This window comes from Schistocerca gregaria, chromosome 5 (assembly GCF_023897955.1).
Source record: "Schistocerca gregaria isolate iqSchGreg1 chromosome 5, iqSchGreg1.2, whole genome shotgun sequence".
NCBI classification, from domain to species: Eukaryota; Metazoa; Arthropoda; class Insecta; order Orthoptera; family Acrididae; genus Schistocerca; species Schistocerca gregaria.
Genome location: NC_064924.1, coordinates 330,671,548 through 330,687,412, shown reverse-complemented (window position 1 = coordinate 330,687,412; position 15,865 = coordinate 330,671,548). Strand labels below are relative to the sequence as shown.

At 46.3% G+C, this 15,865-nt stretch overlaps 1 protein-coding gene across 4 annotated transcripts in view; it reads left to right on the top strand.

The window, feature by feature from the left end:
- The window catches only part of LOC126272015 (uncharacterized), a 103,323-nt gene that overhangs the window by 5,566 nt on the left and 81,892 nt on the right, over positions 1-15,865 (top strand). The window lies entirely within an intron of this gene.

Below are 15,865 nucleotides of genomic sequence, written 5' to 3'. Positions count from 1 at the left end.
TTTTAACACTCACATGTCGATACACAGAAAGGGAAGCCAGACCTTGTTCAGAGTGAAGATGCTTTGACTGCCAAAATGTTATCAGTAAATTGTTAAAGTATTCATAACAAAGTTCTCAAATGTACTGCCCTCCAGGAAAGCTCACGCATTCAAATTATTTTTGGGACTGAAAGCTGGCTGAAACCCAAAGTATTAATCTCTGAAATGTTTAGTGAGTTGAACATATATCAGAAAGACAGATTATATGCCGCAGAAGGGAAAAATGTTCATTGAAATTGAAAAAAATATTTTGCGTATTGAGTTAGTCGTTGCGTGTGATAGTGAAGTTATATGGTTCCATATAACAGATCCAGGTGAAACCAAGTTAATTGTTGGATGTTTTTACCAGCCACCATGTTTTGTTGTGACAATTCTAGAGCCATTCAAAGAAAGTCTACAGTTAGTAGCATGTAAATACCCAGATAATGCCATAATGCCGTATTAGTTGGGGGCAACATTAACCTACCGAGTATAGACTAGGATGTCTATGGATTCATTGTATCGGGGGAGTGGGGGAGGCTACAGACACATAGTCGTAGTCTTGTGAAGTACTTGCGAACACATTTTCTGAACGGTCTTGAGCAGCTAGTTCGGCAGCTCACGTGCAGTGGAAATATCTTAGACCTTGTAGCTACAAAAGGGCCGGACAGTGTCATTGTAGAGACAGAGGTTAGTGGTCATGGTCTCATTATAGCACATGTAGTTACCAAAGTTAATAAATCAGTCAAGAAGATTAGGAGAGTGTCTGCTAGACAGAACAGATAAGCATTGTTTGCATGTTACTTAGACAGCGAACTGACATCATCTACTTCTAGTAATATGGACATAGAGAAATTATGGGCAAAGCTCAAACAGATTGTAAATCGCGGTCTGGAAAACATTGTGCGTAGGAAGTGGATTAAGGACAGAAAAGAGCCACCATGCTTAACAACAAAATTCAGAAAATGCTGAGGAAGGAAAGAAACTGCAAACAAATGATGACAGCAAAGGTTAGTAGATATAAGTGTGCCTGTGAAAAGATCTATGCATGAAGCATACAACCACCACCACCATATGTTAGCAAAAGATCTGGCCGAGAACCTGATAAAATTGTGGTACTATGTAAAATTGCTTAGTGGGTCTAAGGATTCGTCCAGTTCTTCATTGACCATTGTGATGTGGCAGTTGAGGATAGCAAAACAAAAGCTGAATTTTTAAATTTTGCATTCAAGAAATCGTTCATGCAGGAGAGTCATACAAACATACCATCATTTGACCAGCGAACAGACTCCTATATGGATAACATAGTAATAAGCTACCCTGGCGAAGTGAAGCAGCTGAAATCGTTGAAAACAAATAAGTCAACAAATCTGTAGAGAATACCGGTTTGGTTTTATAGGGAGTGCTCTAAGGCATTGGCCCTTTACTTAGCTTGCATTTATTGCAAATCTCTCAACCAGTGCAAGTCCCAAATGACTGGGAAAAAGTTCAGGTTACCCCTGTGTATAAGAAGGGTTAAAGAATGGACCCACAAAGTTAGAGATCAGTAATACTAACAACTGTTTGCTACAGAATTCTTGAACATAATCTCAGTTCGAATATAATAAATTTTCTTGAGACTGATAAACTTCTGTCCATGAATCAGCATGGTTTTAGAAATCATTGCTCTTCTGAAACTCAACTTATTCTTTTTAACATATTATGTAATTAAGGAAATAATATACTGTGAACTATAGAAGAAGAGCAAGAGACAAATTCCATATTTCAGGATTTCTGCAAAGGCATGATACAGTTCCTCACTGTAGACTGTTAACAAAGGTATGAGTGTACGGAGCAGGCTCCCGGGTGTGTGAATGGCTCAAACGCATCTTAAGTAATAGAACCCAATACGTTGTCCTCAATGGCAAGTGTTCACCAGAGACAAGGCTATTGTGTGAAGTGTGCCAGGGAAGTGTGATAGAACCATTGTTATTTTATGTAAATGATCTGGTGGCAGGGTAAGCAGCTGTTTGCTGATGATGCTGTGGTGTGTGGGAAGGTGTCATTGTAGAGTGGCTGTAGGAGGATGCAAGATGACTTAGACAAAATTTTTTGTTGGTGTGATGAATGGCAGCTAGTTCTAAACATAGAAAAATGTGAATTAAGGTAAACGAGTAGGAAAAAAAGACCTGTGATGTTTGGATACAGCATTAGTAGTGTCCTGCATGGAACAATCATGTTGGTTAAATATGTGGACATAACATTACAAAAAATGGTAAGAGCACGTGAAGATTGTGGTAGGGAAGGTGAATGGTCGATTTCAGTATATTGGGAGAATTATGGGAAATTGTGGTTCGTCCATAAAGCAGACTACATATAGTATGCTAATGTGACCTATTCTTCAGTACTGCTCGTGAGTTTGAGATCCATATCAGGTTAGAATAAAGCAAGACATTGAAGAAATTCATAGGCAGGTTACTAGATATGTTAGTTTCAAACAACACACAAGTGCTTAAGAAGATACTTCAGGGACTCAAATGGGAACCCCTGGAGGGAAGGTGCTGTTCTTCTCAAGAACCACTATGGAGAAAATTTAGAGAACTTGCATCTGAAGCTGACTGCAGAACGATTCTGCTACTGCCAATAAACATGCTGCTTAAGGACAATGAAGATAAGATAGAAGAAATTAGAGCTCATAGGGAGAAATGTAGCCACTTGTTTTTCTCTCACTCTATTTGTGAGTGGAACAGGAAGCCATTCTGGACCATTCAGTATCCATCTGGCCTCTTGTACTACTCACCCCCAGTGGAACGGTAATGGTTACTATTGTCAGCTTCTGGAATTGGAACTCTTCTTTCACTCTACTCTGCAGCTTGTGTTGTGGATACTTACTCACCAACTCTTCGTGGTTTCCAAGCATTCTGCTGGAACCATATTGGCCCTTTACAAGCTTTTGGTGGTGTCGGTATGTTGGTCCTGATGAACATGGTTAGTTCTTGGGATCCTATTCATACTGTGGTTGAAGTGGTGGCTGTTCAGATTTATTTAGACTCTGCAGCAACAATAAGCAATCTTTATCTCTCCAGACTGGCTGTCTATAGTTCCTTCTTTTCTTGCCCTCCTTAGACAACACCCTCCTCCTGTCATTCTACTTGGCGTTTTTACAGCCATAACTCACTGTGGGTTTGTACTGTGACCACTTACTGTGGCAGAATTGTTGAAGACATGCTAGCAGGGCTTCATCTGTGCCTCCTCAACAAAGGAGCCCCCACACACTTCGGTGTGGCACATGGCACTTTCTTTTGCCTTTCAACTGTAGCCCTGGATTCCTCCCCTCCATTCAACCATTCAACACAGAGCCCATGACGATTTGTGTGACATTTTTTGATCCTCGTTTCTTTTCTTCAGCATCACTTGCCTAGACACCTTCCCAGGTAGGTATTTATTAATGCAGCTTGGGATATCTTTTCCTTGTCTGCCATCCCAACCACTCCATCACACAATGGCACTGATGAGTCCATAAGGAGTTTGACTGATGCCATCCTTTCGGCAGCTGTTTTGACACTTACTTCTTCCTTGCATTCTCCCTAGTGGAAGACTGTCCCTTGATGGACCGCCTGCATCCATCTCTTGACCAGCTCCTGGCCTTTAAATGGTTTCATGCCCGGGCCCATTATCTTCCTAAAACCAGAAACGGATTTGTGGGGAATGGTATTTCACTACCATAGGGCCACATCCTCTCCTTTCACAGGTATGGGAAAAGATCGGATGCATTTTAGGCTGCCATCCTCATATGGGTGTCTCAGAAATTTCCCTGACTGGTGTTATCCTCACAAACTCAGACTCTGTTGCTGAGTCCAGCTCATGGTCTAGTGGTTAGCGTTGCTGCCTCTGGGTCATTCAAGAACATGGTGACAATGGACTGTATAAAGATTGGGCATTTGTTTGGGTGCTGATAACCACAATGTTGAGTGCCCCACAAACCATAATAATAATAATAATAATAATAATCTATTGCTGAGCATTTTGCTTATCGTTTCACCCAAGTCTCCGCATCAGTCCACTATCCGCCTGCGTTCCATCTTCTCAAACATCATCACAAATGTCCCCCCTGTATCTTTCGTTCTATGCCACCTAGAGCCGTATAATGCCCTGTTTAACAAGTGGGAATTTGCCAGCGTCCTTCCTGTCTACACTGACACCGCTCCTGGACCGGAATGGGTGCACAACTAGATGTTTCAGCACTTATCGAGGGCTTGCCAGTCTCATATACTTGCGCTTTTTAACCATTGCTGGAGCGAGGGGGGGGGGGGGGGGGGGGGGGAGATTTCCCTTTCCATTGGCTAGAAAGTGTCATTATTCCAGTTTTGAAATAGAGTGAACCACCTATTCAGATGGACAGCTATTATCTGATCAGTTAAACCAATGCCCTCTCCAAGTTGCTCGAAAGTATGGTGAGTCGAATTCTGTATTGGATCCTTGGATCCTTGAATCCCAGGACATTTTTGCTTCAGCCCAGAGTTGTTTTTGCTGAGTGACTCTCCCACACGTAGTTTAGTCCATGTGGAGTTTGCCATCTGAATGGTTTTTGCCCAGCATCAACACCTTGTTGCAGATCTTTTCAATCTGCATGAAGCATCTGATAACACGTAGCACAATAACATCTCCCCCTGCGGGTCCGGGGGTTAGAATAGGCCCGCGGTATTCCTGCCTGTCGTAAGAGGCGACTAAAAGGAGTCTCAAACTTTTCGGCCTTATGTGATGGTCCCCTGTTGGGTTTGACCTCCATCTCTCAAAATTTTCCGAAGAGCGAGCTGATTGGGGAAGGGCATTGGTGCATTGTGTCCATCTTGCGATCAGACCTTTCGCCAGCTTATACACCGTTGAACTGCAGTCCTGTCCGCTCTCCATCTCTTGGGCATGACTCTTTTTCTGCGTGCAGTCCCTTGTGGTGGGGCCGCCATATACCCTGTTGGTTGTAGCCCCCTGACAACACAGGGATCGCTCTACTGATGCCTGTGCCGTTAACTCCCCATGTATGCCAAGGAGTAGATGCCTATCCTCCTGGGGTATCGGGACTCTCGGCAACGGCCATCCTGCCAGGTGGCTCTTGCCGTGGCTGGATGGCGCCCGTGGGGAGGGCCCTTGGTCGGAGTAGGTGGCATCAGGGCGGATGACCCGCAATGAAGCGTGGTACATCGTCTCTCGCTGGGGGCCAGCTGCCAGCAGTCTCTAAGTGTTCTTGGGCTCAGTTTAACGCTCAGAAGTACGATCCGAAAACGCTCCCCTCCCTGGCCACACCGTGGGAGGAACGTAAGTCTCAGGATGGCAGTAACAGTTATTCGCCCCACTTCTTAGTTTGTACGAGGGTTATGGGGAGTCTTTTCTCTCTACAAAGCCTCAGTTCTTCGTCGAGCATTTAGAGGACAAGTTTGGGGAGGTGGAGGGCTTGTCAAAAATGCACTCTGGGTCAGTCCTGATACAAACGGCATCCTCTGCCCAGTCACGACGGTTACTCACTTGTGACAAGTTGGGGGATGTTGCCGTTACGATCACACCCCATAAGAGTTTAAATATGGTCCAGGGAGTTATTTACCATAGGGATCTTCTTTTGCAGTCTGATGAAGAGCTGCGCGCCAAATTAGAGCGCCGAGGTGTACATTTCGTCCGGCGTTCATCGGGGTCCTAAGGAAAATCAGATTGCTACCGGTGCCTTCATCTTGGCCTTCGAAGGGGATACATTACCGGAAAAAGTCAAGGTGATGGTCTACCGATGTGACGTTAAGCCCTATATCCCTCCCTCCGATGCGGTGCTTTAAGTGCTGGAAGTTCGGCCATATGTCTTCTCGCTGCACTTCCAGCCTCACATGTCGAGATTGCGGACGCCCATCACATCCCAATACTCCATGTGCCCCGCCTCCCATCTGTGTCAACTGCTTGGAGCACCATTCACCTTGCTCGCCAGACTACCGAATTTTCCAGAAAGAGCGTAAAATCATGGAATACAAGACCCTGGACCGACTAACCTATACTGAGGCCAAGAGGAAATACGACCAACTCCATCCTGTGAGAATGACATCTTCCTACGCTGCTGCTACAACACCTGTGCCTGCCCCGTCTGTTTCTCAAATTGTGGCCGGATCGACGAGTAGTACAACTCCTCCTGCCCCCTCGCCAGTGGGGGGCTCTACCCACCGGGTTGCTCCTGCGCCACCTACCTCAGGAGCAACATCATCCCACCCATCGGGGACGTCCGTCCCCACTTCTAAGCCGGAGAAGTGTCCAACTTCTTCGGCTTCTCACGCTCGCAAGGGGTCCCTTGGGTCCCTCCCTTCCCAGGTTTCCGCCAGCGAGAAGGCTGACGACCGACAGTGGCGTAAGTGCCCGCAATCACCTGGTCGTAAGGCTTCACGATCACCCTCTGTCCCGGAGACTGAATCGGTGAAGCCCTCCCAGCCAGTGCGAACCAAGGAACGGCGTGAGAAACCCAAGAAGAGCTCTCAGCCCAAGGAACTCGCGGTGGCAGCCATCCCACCGCAACCTTCCAGTTCTGCGTCTGAGGATGCGGTGGAGATTCTGGCGTTCGCTGAGGACCTCGATCTCACCGGTCCCTCAGACGCCATGGAAAGCACTATCACAGGTGCTAAATCGGAGGCAGCAGGTGACCCAGCGGTGTAATCTCCCTTCCCAGTCCCGTCAAGCCTTTCTCAGCCATGGACAACACCGTCCTCCAGTGGAAGTGCAGTGGTTTCTTCCACCATCTAGCTGAGCTCCGCCAACTTATCAGCCTTCACCCTTTCCTCTGCATTGCTCTGCAGGAAACTTGGTTTCCGGCAATGCGAACCCCCGCCCTCCGTGGCTATCGGGGTTATTATAAGAACCGGGAAGCTTATGAAAGGGTGTCTGGTGGCGTCTGCATCTATGTCCTGAACTCTCTTCACAGCGAGTCTGTACCTCTCCGAACACCTTTAGAGGCTGTTGCTGTTCGGGTGTGGACGCCACAGGCTGTTACCGTCTGCAGTCTTTACCTTCCACCGGATGGTGATGTCGCGCAGCATGTCCTGGCTGCTCTGATAGCCCAATTGCCTCCAACTTTCCTGTTACTGGGCGACTTTAACGCCCATAACCATCTGTGGGGTGGGTTAGTGGCAACAGGTCGAGGCGCCATCGTTGAGCATTTATTGGCGCAGCTCGATCTCTCGATCTTAAATGATGGTGCCTTCACACACTTCAGTGTGGCGCATAGCACATAATCCGCCATTGACCTTTCCATCTGCAGCCCTAGCCTCTTAACGTCTGTCCAATGGAGAGTGCATGACGACCTGTGTGGTAGTGACCACTTTTCGATCTTGCCACAGCGTCAGTCTTCTGGGCGCCCTAGCAGATGGGCTATGAATCAGGCTGACTGGGACTTGTTCTCCTCCACTGCTGTTATTGAGCCTCTCTCTAACGATGCCATTGATGCAGTGGTTCAGTCGGTCACCACCGGCATCGTTACTGCCGCCGAATCTACCATTCTCCATTCTTCTGGGTCCCTTCGGCGGCGGACTCTGCCTTGGTGGTCGCCTGAGATCGCTGAAGCGATTAAAGCTCGCCAGTGGGCGCTCCAGCATCACTAGAGACATCCCTCAATCGACCACCTTATCGCCTTCAAATGGCTGCGTGCGTGAGCCCGCTGCATTATCCGCCAACGCAAGCAGGAGTGCTGGGAGCGGTATGTGTCCACCATTGGCCTCCATGCCACTCCATCGCAGGTCTGGGCCAAGATTCGCCGCCTCTGTGGCTATCGGACCCCTTGTCAATGTCCCTGCGCTCTCACTGAATGGAGCAGTTTGTACTGACTCCGACGTCATCGCAAACCGCTTGGCAGAGCACTTTGCTATGAATTCCGCTTCTGCCAACTACCCCTTGGGCTTCCGCTCCATTAAGGAGTGGATAGAACGTCGGAGTCTTTGTTTTTGCAATCACCATCCTGAATTGTACAATGTTCCATTTAGTGAGTGGGAATTTCGCAGTGCGCTTGCCGCTTGGCCTGATACCACTGCTGGCCCAGATAGCATCCACTCTCAGCTGCTGAAACACCTTTCAGTGGACTGCCAGCGACACCTCCTCGATCTTTACAACCGTGTTTGGGTCGAGGGTGAGTTTCCGTCGCAATGGTGGGAAAGTCTTGTCGTCCCCATTCTGAAACCAGGGAAAAAACCTTTGGAGGTGGACAGCTACCGCCCCATTAGCCTCACCAACGTTCTTAGCAAGTTGCTTGAACGGATGGTGAGCCGGCGCTTGAATTGGGTACTGGAGTCTCAAGGCCTTCTGGCTCCGTCTCAGGGTGGGTTCTGTAAAGGCCGCTCCGCCGCCGACAATCTGGTGAGCTTGGAGTTGGCCATCCGTACTGCCTTTGCCCACCGTCTGCATCTGGTTGCTGTCTTTTTTGACATGCGGAAGGCGTATGATATGACATGGCGTCATCACATCCTTTCTACGCTTCATGGATGGGGTCTTCGGGGCCCTCTGCCGATCTATATCCGCAATTTTCTGTCGTATCGTACCTTCCGCGTGCACGTCGCGGCCACATATAGTTCCTCCCAAGTCCAGGAGAACGGTGTGCCACAGGGTTTGTTCTCAGTGTGTGTCTGTTTTTAATAGCTATTAACGGGCTCGCTGTGGCCGTGGGAAATACTGTCTCCGCTTCCCTGTATGCTGACGACTTCTGCCTTTACTACAGCTCTATTGGCATTGCAGCTGCTGAACATCAGCTACAGGGTGCAATCCGCAAGGCGCAGTCTTGGGCTGTAGCGCATGGTTTTCAGTTTTCCGCAGCCAAGACCTGCGTTATGCATTTCTGCCGGCAACGCACTGTTCACCCGGAGCCGAGGCTTTATCTTGACGGCGAGCTTCTTAAAGTGGTGGAGTCACATAGGTTTTTGGGGATGGTTTTTGATGCCCGGTTGATTTGGCTGCCTCATATTCGGCAGCTTAAACAGCCGTGTTGGCGGCATCTAAATGCTATGCGATGCCTGAGCCACAACAGGTGGGGCGCCGACCGATCTACTCTCCTATGGCTTTACCCAGCGTTAATCCAGTCCCGTCTGGACTATGGGAGTCTGGCTTATGGCTCAGCATCCCCATCTGCGTTGCGGGTGCTGGACCCAATCCTCCACAGTGGGATACGCCTTGCCACTGGTGCCTTCCGAACCAGCCCTGTGGACAGCATACTTGTGGAGGCAGGTGTCCCTCCACTGCGGTTACGACGCCAACAATTACTGGCTGCTTATGCTGCCCATGTTTTTAGCTTGCCCGGGCATCCAAATTATCGTGTCCTCTTCCCGCAGTCAGTCGTTCATCTGCCAGAACGTCGGCCCCGGTTGGGTTGTCCGATCGCCGTACGTGTCAAACAGCTTCTTTCCTGGCTTGGGTGTTTCCCTGTTCCACCTCCTTTCCGGGCCCCTCTGCGTACACCCCCGTGGTGTGTGCCTCGCCCTTGCCTTCGGCACGACTTGGCACATGGCCTGAAGGACTCAGTCCCTCCGGAGGCCTTCCGACGCCGCTTTTATTCCATCCTGGCCACGTATCAGGGCTCTGGCGTTGTCTACACCGACGTTTCGATGGTTTCTGGTCTCGTCGGTTATGCACTAACTCTAGGGGACCAATCTGAACAACGTTCGTTGCCGGCTGGCTGCAGTGTTTACACTGCTGAGCTGGTCGCCATCTTTCATGCCCTAGAGTATATCTGCTCCTGCTCAGGTGAGTCCTTCGTTATCTGTAGCGATTCCCTGAGCGGTTTAGGAGCTCTCGACCAGTGTTTCCCTCGTTCTCGTCTGGTGATGGCTATCCAGGAGTCCCTGCATACTCTCGCCCCTAGCGGCAGGTCTGTGGTCTTTGTTTGGACCCCAGGCCATGTTGGTATACCCGGCAATGAAACTGTTGACCGCCATCTCTGGAGATTGGCCTCCTGGCAGCTGATTTGCCGTCAGTTTTACGCCGCAAAGTTCTCTCGTTTTGGGATGCTGAATGGTGCGGTCTGACCACTCCTAACAAACTCCGTGCCGTGAAGGACGCGACGACTGTGTGGCGGTCATCCATGCGAGCGAACCGCAGGGACTCAGTCATCCTTTGTCGGCTCCGCATTGGCCACACCTGACTCACGCACAGTTATTTATGGTGTCGTGAGGATCCCCCTCTTTGTCATTGTGGGGCGACCTTGACGGTGGTCCATATTGTGTTTTATTCGGGCAGGGGGTTTTTATCCTTTAATCTGAGTTTTTTAGTGTTGATTCTGGCTTTTAGCCTCTGATTTTAAACTGAGTTTTTAAAGTGTTCTTGGTGGTTGGCTTTTCCTCTTTTTCTCTACGGTCGGCCAACCACCGTCACACTGTGTGTTTTAATTTGTTTTGTCTGGTCTCTGTCAGAGTATTTCATGTCCTGTTTCGTCTGCTGTCTTTCCTGTTCGTTTTTTATTCTCTTTGGGTGGTTTTAGTTTTTATGGAACAAGGGACCGATGACCATAGTAGTCTGGTCCCTTTAATCCCACAAACCAACCAACCACAATCACATCCTTGTCACCTTACACGAATTGGCGCCTGTTGTCCGTTCCTAATTTGTATCCAGAACTTACTTTCATGTCTCACTTTTCAGGTATAGGTTGGTGCCTCCTGTAACACATCCCATCTGTGGGAGAATGAGGTACGCATGGTTCTGTTTTGAGTGTCCCCAATTTTAGTAGCTATCAAAGGTCTGGTGGTGAATGTGTGACCTACAGTGTCCCCCACTCTGTATGCTGATAATTTTTGCATTTATTTTTGTTTGACCGTGACATGTGTTTTGAATGCAGACTCCAGGGAGCAACAGACTGAGCACAATCTTAGGCTTTCTCTCATGATTCCATTTTTCAGCTGCCAAGTCTTGCGTTATGCATTTCTGTCATCACTGTACAGTCCACCCCCACCAGAATCTGTACCGTCTTGGCCAGTCCCTCTTTCCTCAATGTGGTGGACTCTCATCATTTTTCAGGACATGTCTTTGATGCCTAGTTGACATGGCTCCTCCATCTTCCACTACTAAAGCAGACACAACCCGATGCTTATCTACATCTCAGCAACACCTACTGTGGTGCAGACTGCGCTGCCCTGATACTGCTTTACACAACATTGCTCTAGTCTCATCTAGATTACGGGTATCTTAAGTTTGGCTTGACATCACCTTCAATTTTACAGGTGCTGGATCCACTATGCCATTGTGGAGTATGACTGGCAACTGGTACCTTTCGGGCTAGCCCATAATGAACCTCCCAGCAGAGGCAAGGGTTCCACTGTTGCAACTACTGTTACTGCAACGGTCGATCATTTATGTGGTACACAACCACTGCGCCCTGGAACACCCAAACTACTGTCTCCTCTTTCCAGATATGGAGTTCCACCACCCACAATGCTAGCCCAGATTGGGGTTACATTCACCAGCTGCATACAGTTCCTTTTTTTTCTGCACCCTAGCTCTCTCCTCTACCACCTGTTCTCCGGGCCCACTCCCATACACCTCTGTGGTGCAGCCCCTGTCCACAGCTTGGTCTTGCCCTATCACAAGTTTCAAGACACAGCTCATCCTGAGGCTCTTCACTGCCAATTCTCCATTCTTGGCACGTTTCAGAAGTCAGTGTATACTGATTGTGACTTGATGGTTGCTCGGTCATGCTGGCTTTGCTTACATTCTTGTGGGATGTAATGAACTCCACTCCTTGCCAGATGGCTGCAGTATTTTCACTGCAGAGTTAGTAACCATCTCTTGTGCTCGTGAGTATAACCATTCCTGCATCAGTGTGTTCTTCCTCATCTGTGCAAGTCTATGAGCAGTTTACAAGCTCATGACCAATGTTAAACTTATCATCCCTTGATTGATTATCCAGAATTTCCTACTTGCCCTTGAGCAATTTGGATGTTTGGTCTCTCTTGGTGTGAACCCCAGGTCATGTTGGGATTCCCGGAAATGAATTCACTGACACGCTGGCCAAATTGGCTACCTTTTGAGATCGGTATTCTGGAATGATATCTTTGCTCAGTATTATGCTGTCAAGTTCTAAGGATTTAGATACAGAACAGTGTAATTGGGGTTTGCCAAACAAACTACATGCGGTAAAGGAGACCACATATTTGTGGAGGTCCTCCATATGGGCCTCTCAAAAGAACTCCACTGTCCTTTGCCAGCTCCACATTGGCCATACTTGACTGACTCGTGGTCATCTCCTCCATCATGAGGGACTACCCCACTGTCGTCGTATTGCTCATTTGATGGTGGTCCTCATTTTGCTGGACTGTTCTAACCTAGTCATCCTGAGGCAGACCCTTAATCATCCTGAATTGCTACCACCTGGTGTTAGCGGATGATGCATCAGCAGCTGACCTGGTTTTACTGTCTATTTGTGAAAGGGTTTTTGCCATCTCTCTAAGGGAGGTCACCTCAGCCTTGTCAGCCCATTGAGGGGTTGCAGGACACCCCGTTGCCTCATCTGCTCCCGAACGGGTGGCGGCAGTCTGGGTGTGGTGGTCCGCCCCAGCCCTCGCCATACTGGAACAGCTGTGGTACATGAAACTGTACAGTATCCTGGAGACGAGGCTGGCAGGAAACACAAATAAGTGAACTGAAGTCTGGCATCAATAGCAGGAAGTGAACATCGCAGAGTTGAAGATATTCCTGTGGGCCATGGTGTCACCATAAAATAATAATAAAATTTGAACAGTTTGCCTTCCGTTGATTTTCCCTTTACACAGTAATAATTTTATTTTCATACTGTTGTTTGTTAATAATTTTATATGCCTTAAAGTTTAATATGTACTTGTGCTTCAGTAGTTGTAGAATTTATTACAGTTTGCATGTAAGCTAGCACTCCCATTTTGTATATAGGCGCATTCATTGCCCTTGAAATCATCACTCTGGTGGTTGATCTTTGTCATAAATGCTGCGTACGATGTGGAATTTGATAGTTAATTGTTTGCCACTCATTGCACATAAAGTACATTTTTAACAATATTAGTCGGTTTTATTGATTATCTAGCAAAGGTATGTTAGGGCTCTTAAGCTTAACTATTTTACATAGCTGTTTTAACAAACTTGTTTTACATCTGCTGTTCACTCATTGCGTATTCATTTTTTACATACCTGCTGGTCTGCTGCTTGCAGCTCGAAATCCGTCTGTCATATATATATGTCATAGTTTCTCCGATAAATCGTCTGTATTTTAGTCATTCCTAGACAAAAAATAGCAATGAATCCAGATTTCATAAAATTGAGAAATTTGCAGGGAGTTTTAGAGTGTTCTGTGCACTCAAATAAATCAGGAATAAAGAACAGTAAGACTTCACAACTTGAGCACGTTGTAATAGTCTGTCTACCGCTCACAGCTCGAAATCCATGTGTCATAAGAGTCTGCTTCCTGTCACTGTTGGAAGTGTACGTGGTTCAGAGGTCTTACAAAGTTGCTTGTACTCTACAGTGAGAAGAGTTTTTCCCTATATCTTCCCAGCACTGGCTGATGCAAGTGACTTTTGTGTGTCATGTAATGCATCTGTGAAAGATGAAGGCTTGAGAGCACTTTTGACAGCTTTTGGAGTTAAATGCACAAATTCATACACAGAAAGAAATGTACATATGAAATCCAATCTTACAACATTGTCGCTGTTTGTCATTATACATAGTGAGAATTGTGGAACACTTTTTGATTTTTCTTTATTTGACATTGTTTTGTCTTCCTGCTGACTAATCCAAAACCTCATGTTTTGACATGTTGCCTATTAGCTTCTGCCTCAGGATCTTTGGTCAACAGTTGTTTGCTGATTTTCGTGTCATTTCGCCAGTGTGAGTGGCATCTGTTTCAAACGTTCATTCTCCACTGTCGGCATTGGAGGAGGACGGAGGACGACTCTTCGATAATGCCAACTACTCATGTTTCCAAGGTGTCAGAATAATCGTTAAGTAAACATAATGCAAAGATCTTGAGGCATAAGGCAACAACTGATACATCGGTAACTGACCACATAAACATTAACAGCTTCACACATGTTCTTTTACAGTAGTTCTAATTTTTTGTTATGATGATTGATGTTAAATAAATGTATTCTTCCACACACACACACACATATATTAAGTAATCACTGTAACATAATAATCTTGCTTATCATTCAGGTCAACTGAACCTACCAATTCTGGATGTCGTCGTCATACAGTAACGTAATGCAGCATGGTGTGTGTTGGTGTGTTGCCATACATGCACAAACAGAAGGGAACAGAGCACTAGCAGTAATTCTGTTGTGCCTATATTAGTTTAATAACTGTATAATGTAGTGACACACTAATCTGTAGGGCAGCTGAAGGTCTAGGTTAGTTTGGGAAGTGACAAGGTGATTACAGTTTGGTGTAACCAATGGATTTAAATAAAAAATCTTAAATATTGTTACATTCTGACCTGTAGCATGTTCAGAGATGTAAATTAAGGTGAAAGAGGTCAGTTAGGTTGAGTTGGTGTAGCAGTATCAAACACTTCAGTTTGTAATGAACAGCCGGCCGCGGTGGTCTCGCGGTTCTAGGCGCTCAGTCCGGAACCGCGGGACTGCTACGGTCGCAGGTTCGAATCCTGCCTTGGGCATGGATGTGTGTGATGTCCTTAGGTTAGCTAGGTTTAAGTAGTTCTAAGTTCTAGGGGACTGGTGACCACAGATGTTAAGTCCCATAGTTCTCAGAGCCTTTTTTTTGTAATGAACATAAACAGCCTCAACCCCAAGAAACCGCTATTTTTGTGGTTACCAATTTCCGGCAGTTAGTGACCATCTTCAGACCTAATACCATGGTTGTAATGGTGGCAGAGAATGGAGAAGTTATGGAGTCCATGAACATCAACTGCTCTGTTTAATCCATAACGCTTGCTCCGTTCTCCGCCACCACCTACCATCGTGGTATGAGGTCTGAAGATGGTCAGTGACTGACCAAAACCGGTAACCACAAAAATGAAGGTTTCTTGTGGTCGAGTCTGTTTATGTTCATTTTTAAAGTGCTAAGAATAGCCACTGTCCTCTAAGAGAAATGTTCTCAAAAACTACTTCAGTTTATTCTATCTTTCTCACATGCTTACTAATTAGTGAGAAGTTCTTTTGCATTATTATAATGCTGCAAGGTAACTATTAGGAAGGTAATTTTCCTGATTTGTAACTGCTCAACAAGTTTTGAATGAAGAAATTTTGGCAGTAATTTCTTTATCTGCCTTTCTTCTTCACTTCAGATATCAGGAAATACTGCTTGCAACAGTTTCCACCTGTTGTGTGGTCTGCCCACTCTGTCTGCCACAACATTTACAATCTTTCTGTTTTTTTCTTTCCAGTTGGTCACTCTATCTGAAACTCTTTCGATGCATATTTCCATTGAGGCTTTATACCTGTAGTTTTCTTAGTGTTTCATTTGTAATCCTGCTTGTTCTTGTACACCATTTCACTCTAAGAAATCTCATTTCTTATGCCTGTATATACCCTTTTTTAAAAATTTGAGTGTGAGGCCTTCCATTACTGATGTTGCCATACGCACTATATTTCTGAAGTATTTTGTAGTTTACCAAAGATTAAAATTAATTTTTTAATTATTGAACTTTTTGACTACAGTAATAAGTCTTTTTGAATACTGTAAATCTATAACTTTGTTCTACTTCTGTTGTTTCATTATTGATTATAATCTCTATTTTTTGACCCTTATCCATTAAAGACCATTACTTTTATCTTCATGCAGGAAATTTTCACATTTTCCCTTCGTCATGCACTTCACAATGATTCCAGAGTGTAGACGTTAGCTATCTCTTGTGCTCCTGCTTTTCGTGACACCTCAGCTTTTTCCTGTT